This window comes from Camelina sativa, chromosome 9 (assembly GCF_030686135.1).
Source record: "Camelina sativa cultivar CO46 ecotype springtype chromosome 9, ASM3068613v1".
NCBI classification, from domain to species: domain Eukaryota; kingdom Viridiplantae; phylum Streptophyta; class Magnoliopsida; order Brassicales; family Brassicaceae; genus Camelina; species Camelina sativa.
The window spans coordinates 24,597,126-24,605,518 of record NC_141888.1 but is presented as its reverse complement, the minus strand read 5'-3'; the positions used below and the strand labels follow the sequence as shown (position 1 = coordinate 24,605,518).

At 34.4% G+C, this 8,393-nt stretch overlaps 1 long non-coding RNA gene and 1 pseudogene across 7 annotated transcripts; both read left to right on the top strand.

Annotated features, from left to right (window-relative positions):
- The first annotated feature begins 1,075 nt into the window (after window positions 1–1,075).
- Window positions 1,076–3,893, top strand: LOC104711265 (uncharacterized). 7 transcript variants are annotated; one of them, XR_015566654.1, is made up of 10 exons: window positions 1,076–1,448; window positions 1,739–1,779; window positions 1,874–1,946; window positions 2,111–2,200; window positions 2,409–2,489; window positions 2,668–2,977; window positions 3,076–3,111; window positions 3,185–3,239; window positions 3,419–3,493; window positions 3,614–3,893. It is a non-coding gene; the product is annotated as an uncharacterized LOC104711265 (long non-coding RNA). The 7 variants fall into 7 exon arrangements; XR_015566658.1 differs by having other exon boundaries at window positions 1,077–1,448; window positions 3,198–3,239; XR_015566660.1 differs by having other exon boundaries at window positions 1,081–1,448; window positions 1,874–2,021; window positions 3,198–3,239.
- Window positions 3,894–5,112: 1,219 nt separating this feature from the next.
- Window positions 5,113–6,205, top strand: LOC147938686 (agamous-like MADS-box protein AGL49; annotated as a pseudogene).
- Window positions 6,206–8,393: the final 2,188 nt, after the last annotated feature.

Sequence of the window (8,393 nt, the reverse complement as noted above, 5' to 3'; positions counted from 1 at the left end):
CAATATTTTTGGTTTTTATTTTGATGGTTGTATTTTTACTAAAAACTTTATGTTTAACATTTGTATAGTTTTAGTACTACTTATTATTTTCTCTTTTTTTAGGATCACATACTCTTAAACTATTCTATTACTTTCAAATAAATTAATAATATATAAGTTTAAATTTAATTCAATTTATTTTTTTTTCTTTGAAATTCTTCTTCCGCTACACCGCGGGGGTCTGAGTCTTAGTATAAATAAAACTAAACAAAATAGGTTTCAAACTAAAGGAAAATACCTCTTTTTTCTGTGCAAAAAAGAAAATACCACTACCTACAAGATCTAAAGAGAAAGATCTTTTAAAATTTCTGCGTGTTTTCACAATAATATGACCGTTGTGGTGGAATTGAGAGATCAAGAGCCTTCTCTAGGTTTTCATCTTCCTGAGTCTCTCTTATACTACCTCCGTTTCATAATATAAGATGTTTAGATAAGTATTTTTGTTTCAAAATATAGGATATTTCCAACTTTTAGATTAAATTTGTATTTTCTGTTATTCAGACTTGTTTATGATTGGTTAAACTTTTTAAAAGTAACTATTTCTAAATATGCGTGTTTCTACTAAAACATCCTATATTTTGAAACGGAGGGTGTATATAACATATCATAAGTTTGTCTAGGTTTTCACTTGTCTATCATCATTATTACTCATGCCTAGATTCTCAGAGGCCTAAAGAAAAAAAAATTATACATTTTTATGATAAAAAGTGTTATAACTTATGACTAAAATTAGATATATTTTTTTATAATAAATTATAGATAATTAGTACTTTGTTTTTGATCTATAAAAATAAAACTTTATGTTATATACTATCAATATATAATATTATACAATTTTTAATCTATTTTCTTAATTAACACTTTATATCAACGAAAATACTATAACTTTTAAAAGTATATATTGTAAAATACTAGAGATAAATAGCAATACATTTTAATATATCTATCTATATATATAAAGTTAACTTTTACTCACTCCTGGTGCTGCCACGTCAGCAACTTCTTCTTTTTATTTTGGGTTTTTCGGATTGGACTTAGCCCAAAGTTTTGCAGAGATAATTCAGGCCCACGCGTTTTTCTATCTTATGGATTAAACCTATTAATCTCTCCTCCGCACGCTCCATCTCCACCGGTTGCTCTTCTCCTTAACTCACAATCCATGCTGTTTCACCATTTGATGCGAATTGAAGTCTTCCATCAGATCTGCTGATTCTGGCGATGTTCTTGTCGTTCATTACAGCGGACACGGGACGAGGTTGCCCACTGAGACTGGTGAAGACGATGATACTGGCTACGAGGAGTGTATTTTTCCTTGCACGTGAATTTAGAGGAGAATCGAGAAGCAACCCAACACTAATCGATGGTCAATGATTCAATCTCTCTTTCGATGCTCCAATCTCTTTCTATTGGTACGTTTTATTTTTTTTTAACGACAAACGGCTTAAGCTGCATCTCCATGAATCGATTAGGTTTAGTTCAATTAGTTTAGCATAGTTTAATTAAGGTTAGATTCACAAGATCAGTTCATGCTGCTTGACAATACTATGGTTTTAAGTCTGGTATAACTGTATTGGGTCTGGTTTGGAATGGGAATTATTTAAGATTATTGTAAGATGCAATTGATAGATTGTGTCATTTTTATTAGAAAACATTATTTAAAAGCTTTATTAACTCTGGAACCTTGTGGATTTTGTTGCAGATGGTTTCCGACAGTGAATCCCCAGAAAAATTCTTATTTTGGTGAGTGTCCTTTAGCCAAAAGTGGTTCAAAGTTGACTCTTGCATTTTTTGGTCTATTCTTCTTTTCTTATTAGATGTTCAATTGTTGGTGCAGATGATTTTGTACTTGTGGACAAAATTTGCCTCAAGGATTACAAGTTTGTGTGTGGTGATGTTGTAGTTTTCAAGTATGTTCCTTATACCAAACCACGTTTGAGTCATCCTTTGACAAGAACTATATAATGAGTTTTAGTTGATTACATGTAATGTTAGTCTCTACTCTCCTGTTAATGTCTTATCCTTGATGGTTACAGTATTCTTAATCACATATTAACATAGATTTTGAATGTAGATGATGGATATGATGATGTGGTATGGCCTCCCAAAGAGTTAGCAAGATTGGTCGATAAATCTAATTGAGAAGAAGAAGGAGAATGACATGGTATGTTTCTTCCTTTTCCAAAAGAAAACTCCCTTCTTCATGTTACATCTATATTTTAATCTCAAATCAGAATTAGTCATCACGTCTCAATGATAACAAACCGTGAACACATTCTTGTATTGGAACAATGGTTTTAGCTCATATAGTAATTTTTAGCCTCATTGTGGCTCCGGTTTGCTTGCTGGCTCCGATTTTATGTTTATTTCAGGTGTGGCAAACGGCTTCTCTTTACCATTTGGTTTACACTGCAGCTCTTCTTTCTGCACCTAGCACCAAATATCCCAACCTTGTAAGCTTTTTCTTGTGTGTCATGTTTCTTGCTTGAAGTTCAAGCTGCTTCTTCTTCCTTTTTTAAAGCAAGTTTTTTAAAAAAAAATTTAAGAACTTTGAATTAAGAACTTTACCATTGGAGGTATATTTTTCAGTTGTATCTTAATGGTTCATTTCCTTTGTCAAATCTGTTGCAGGATTTAGAACAGTTGAAGCTAAACCAGACATATGAGAGAACCATATACTAGATTAGTTACTTCTGTTTTTGCAAGTCCGCTTAATTGTCTTGCTTATTGGAGAGTAGAAAATTATACTTTTGTGTAAATGGAAGAGAGCTGTTGATTTGGATTACTATTTGATTACTATGTATGGTGAGCTGTTGCAGCAGCAAATTCATAACATTTCTACAAAGAGAACTACAGCAGGTGGAGATTGAACTTCGAGCCCAATGATTACAATGGAATCAAGAGAAGGACAGAGAGCTTCATGCGATTAAACTACAAAGAGGTTTGCTGGCTGGTTTATATTTATAAGTGTGTTTTCTATCATCAACTAACTTGTGTTTCTTAATATAAGTCATTCATATAAGCTTTGAATGTGTTCAGGGCATTGTTGGATTCGACGTTGGGTTAGCAGCAATGGTGAGTGAGTTCTTGCTTGTGTTATTCTTCTGTTCATATTGTAAACAGAGTTATGAATGTTTACTTATGATAGGGAAATCGAGCAGGAGGAACCTATGAGCTGTAAGTGTATCGAGGCATGTAAGAAGGTGAGGATGGAGATTTGAATGTATCTTTTTTATATAAAAAAACTATTTTCTGTATTTATTTGAGTATTTGACTATGATATGTTATGTTCTATAAAATATTGAGAATCGATTGTTGCAGTAAACAATCTGATTTATAGTTTTTACTTTTCTTTTTGTTCCTTTTACTGTTTTTGGGATAGTGCGGCTTTGTAGGGTGAATCTGGAAGCTACTATTTTTGGGATAGTGCCGCTTACTTTAAGCTACAGATATTGAGGTTAGTGAGTCTTGTTTCTACAAATTGTTCCGGTTTAGTATATGGTTTATTCAGTTAAGGTGAGTGATCTCTTGATACAGTTATTAACCATCCTTCTTCAAACTGTTTACTTTTATGCAGAACCAGTGGTGAGTGAGCAAGAACCCAAAAGAGAGAGCTGAAGAGATTAGAGAGAAGAGGAGCGTTTTGTCTAAGACAGAGTAGTTGATGTTTTTGTATATAAGATTTGGTTTGGATTAGTTTTTTTTGTAAAACATATGTTTTAAATCTGTTAAACCACGTGCATTGGTTTGGATTTGGTTACAATGCACGTGGCTCTTAATGTCCATATTATTCCTTGAACGAAACAGTTTGTGTGTGTGTACACACTATTTAATTCTTGACGAAACAGTTTAAGATATTTTTTTGTTTGCTTAATAGTTTGAAAAGCTTAAACATTGAATTAGGATTAAGAATCCAAAACAAACAATTTTGGTTAGAGTAAAAGGAACCAGAAGGTCATTTTTAATATATTTCGTTAGGATGAGGTTAGACATTAGGAGTTAAACCAAAATTAACAAGTTCATGATAGATAGTTATGGTAATGAAGAAAAAAACAGAATTGTAAGTAATTGAGATTTTAAAACATTTGTCATCAAAAATCACAAACTCATTACTCCAAACACAAAAGCGTTTAGAAAAATACTACTCCCACAGATTACTAAGTAAAATAACATATAATAAAAATATTACCTACAACCACATCTAATAAAACAAGAAAACAATAAAACGACAAAATGAAAAATAATTTTAATAAACCACAACTAACAACTAAAGCAAGACAACAACAATTTCTATACAAAACTTAACTTCTAATTCTATATTTTATGAAAACAAAAACAGATAATGATGATTTAAATAAATTTAAAATTTTTAAAATAGACTACATTATACAAACTAGAAAAATACACCAAGAAATAAACAAACAAAAGTGCAAAGGATAAAATGAGAACAACATAACTAGACAGAAAGATGAAATATACATAACCACATAACCAAATAACAAACTAGCAAAACAACCAAAAAAAAAAAAAACCTCATCTAACTTCCGCGCATAGCGCGGATCAAATGCTAGTTAAATAAATTTTTGAAACTTAAGAAAAGGAACATTGAAAATATATATTTTACTAATATATCAAATAATTATTTAAATTTGGGGACCAAAAGGCCAAAAGTTCTTAATATTAGGGGTCTAGGCAAATGCCTTTTTTTTTTTTTTTTTTTAACTTACTCATATATATAGGGGGGTGTATTGAAACAATGATTTTGGAGAATTCTATGGGATTTAGGAAATTTGGAATTTTGATAGATTTTAGGGAAGTTGATATGATTTATGGTAAAATTCTTTCAAATCCCACATAAAACTATGAGATTTGGATTTATGTATTTTTAACTAAACAAATCCTCTCAAATCCTCCAAAATCCCTAAAACTTATTAAAATCCAAATCCACAAACTGTTTTGAATAACAGTGGATTTTAAAGTAGATTTTTAAATCATCAGTTCAATAACAGTGGATTTCATGAGACTTTTTAAAATTCATGATTGAATAACATAGGATTTGTAACTTTTATACAAATCACCTAAAATGTCAATTTGAATACACTCATCATTATGATCACTTAGTTATAGCTTTTGGTATAGTTTTCAATCGAATAAACTCATTACGACTACTCTAATGGCTCCTCGATCCAAGTCCTGTGTTGATGATGATAATGATTTGAAGATGATGAAGAAAAAGGTTTTCAAGAAAAGATTTCCAGGGTTTAAGAAGAAAGCGATAGAGCTCTCTGTCCTCTGCGGCAACTCTGTTGGTTTCGTGTGTTACACTCCCGACGACAACAATCTCCATATCTGGCCAGAGCCGCAAGAGAAACCACAAGCGCTAACGCTAACGCAGCTGTTGGCCAAATTCAATGCGTTGAGTGATCACAAAAGAAAGAATAATGCTTGCGATCTCTACGACTTCCCTGATACGAAGGGTTTGTCGGGTGAGGATTTTAGGAGACATGTCGAAGACCTTGATTCTCACCTAGTTGGAATCAAGCAACGAAAGCTCTCTCTAAGAAGAGGAAACTCGAAGAACCCTAAGCAAAAGGAGACGGAGACGGAGGAAGAAGATAGGGTTTCAGATCGATTAGGGTTTGGTCACGTCGTCTTCGGTGGCTACCACGAAACAGCTATGGGATCTTGTGCGGTTTCTAGGGATGTTGGTGTTTCGGATTCTTCTCTGCTCGATCCTTTCACGTCCGGCAGCGATTATTTTCCGGCAGATGATTTTGGGGTTTGTGCCAACGATGATGGTGCTTGGGATCTTTCTTGGATGGATTTGGATTTTTCTTCAACATTGTTTCCTGCAGGCTACGATCCACTTCTGGGAGCCACTGATGAGTACCAAACATTGGTCACAATATAATTTAGGATCCGTCTTCTAAGATTACGATTTTGACGGCATGATCACTAATTTCACCTACATATGTATTGTATTCTCAGTGTTGATGTATTGTATTCTATTTTCTCTTGTTTCATTATTAACTGCAATTGCTTCTTGTGATGTATTGTATTCTATTTTCTATTTTCTAGTTTCGCTCTCTTGCTTATTCTCAGTGTTGATGTATTGTATTCTATTTTCTAGTGTTGATGTATTTTATTCTATTTTCTGAAGATTTCTCTCTTGCTTATTGTTTCTATAAAAAACTAAAGACACAAAAGTACTTCCATGTAAGAAAACAAAGCTTTCTTGTGCCAGAAACCCAGAACATAAGTATATATTACCCATCTATATATCCCTTTTTCTCAGCTCTCTTCAACCACATGCTCCTCTGTAATCCTCTGTTTTGGTAGTCTCTTTAGTTTCACCACATGGAAACAGTAAGATGAACACAAATCAAAGAAGAAAACAAAACCGGAGAGAGAGAGACTCTTACTGTTTTAAGCACTCTTAGAAGGTTCTGCTTTGAGATGAGAAACCCACTTTCCCACATAGTTAACAGTGCAGGCTTGAGGCGCTAAAGATGGGAAGTGTTTTTGAGACAAAACTGGGATGTTATTGATGGGTTGTTTGTTGCCTCTAATGGCTAAAGAAAGAAAACAAAAATCTGTGTGTATGATTCTCCTTGGAGCTACTGCTGTTGAAGATAAATTTCAAAATGGAGTAAGCAAAACCACTGAGGACATTTTTACATGACTAATTTATATGATTGATGAATTGAAATACTCAAATCTTTTCCCTTTTGATCCTTTGATTTCTTTCAGGTCCCTGATTGCATAGACAAGCTTGCTCAAGCAGGAATAAAGATTTGGGTTTTGACCGGTGACAAAACGGAGACTGCTATCAATTTCTTGGTATCACCTTAATATATTATGGAGACTGCTATCAATATTTTGCATACTTTTTTTATGGAGACATGGTATCACCTCTTTGAGTTTCTGCCTACTTTTTTTTTTTACTACTGTCTTTCCACTCTATAAACCCTTTTGTGTATTCGTCTTTGACAGCTTCCCTTGTAGTTTGCTCAGACAAGACATGAAGCAGATCATAATCAACTTGGAGACCCCTGAAATCCTATCACTGGAAAAGACTGGAGAAAAAGATGCCATTACAAATGTAAAGATAGCCAAGAGACATTTGATATGTAGCTGAATAGTATTAATTAGCATTAGATGAATGAATCAATGTGTCTAATTGTATCATGCAGGCATCAAAAGAAAATGTCTTGTCTCAGATAATTAATGGAAACACTCAGTTAATGTACTCTGGTGGGAACTCTGATGCTTTTGCTTTAATCATTGATGGAAAATCACTTCCTTACGCGTTTGAGCTAGCTGTTGGTTGTGCGTCTGTCATCTGTTGTCGTTCATCACCAAAACAGAAAGCTCTGGTTAGTTTTTGTTTTACTTGTTCTTTTGTCTACTTTTTCGTCTATCAAAATTTTCTCAAGAATGAAATGTGATGAGACCATGGACAGCTCCACTCAACCACACGAACTTGAGGAGCAGCTTGAACCAGAGGAAGCACCGGAGGAGCAGCTTGAACCAGAGGAAGCACCGGAGGAGCAGCTTGAACCAGCGGAAGCAGCGGAGGAAGCATTAATCGTTCCGGCGGGTCCTATAACAAGGTCACGGTCCAAGAGGTTCAACCAAGCTATCAATGGACTACTCAAGGAGCTGGACAAGAACCAAGAAGACATGGCTCAAACCACTAAGACGTTGCTCACAGCTCAAGGTGCTCGGTAAAGGGTAAAGTGTTGCTTTGGTGCTCTTTTTCCCTTGGTCAAGTTTTGTCCCATTGGGTTTTCTTGACAAGGTTTTTAATGAGGCCTAAGTAACATTTTCAAGCCCCTTTGCCAGCCCAATTCGTGGTCCAAGGTTCCCCACAAAGGCCTTGGCCCATTTTCTATCTCTTTCTCATTCAAACTTTGCATTTATTGCTTTTGTAATTTCCAAGACTTTGTGCATGAGCTTGCATGAGTGTGGACTCTTGCATGAGCTCCACCTCTTCTCTTCTAGATCCTTCTCCTTCGTCCCCCTTCTCCTATTTAAAGACCTTGTATCTCTTCTTTGTTTTTCATCAAACATTTTAATCAAAAACCTTTCTTTTACTTGTTTGATCTGAGAAGTGTGTAATATCTTCTCAACTTGTTTTCTTCTTAGTGTGTCATATCTAAGTTGAACTCGAGCCTGAAGTCTAAGAGATTTTCATCTCTCTTGGAAGTTCACTTCAATCCCCCTTTTCATCCACTGCATCATTTCACCATTCCATTTCTTTCAATCCGCTGCATAATCAACCCCCTTCACCTTCCATTTGTCCGATCTATTGCATCTTTGGTCTCTTGATCTTCATCAGTCCGACCCATCATCTT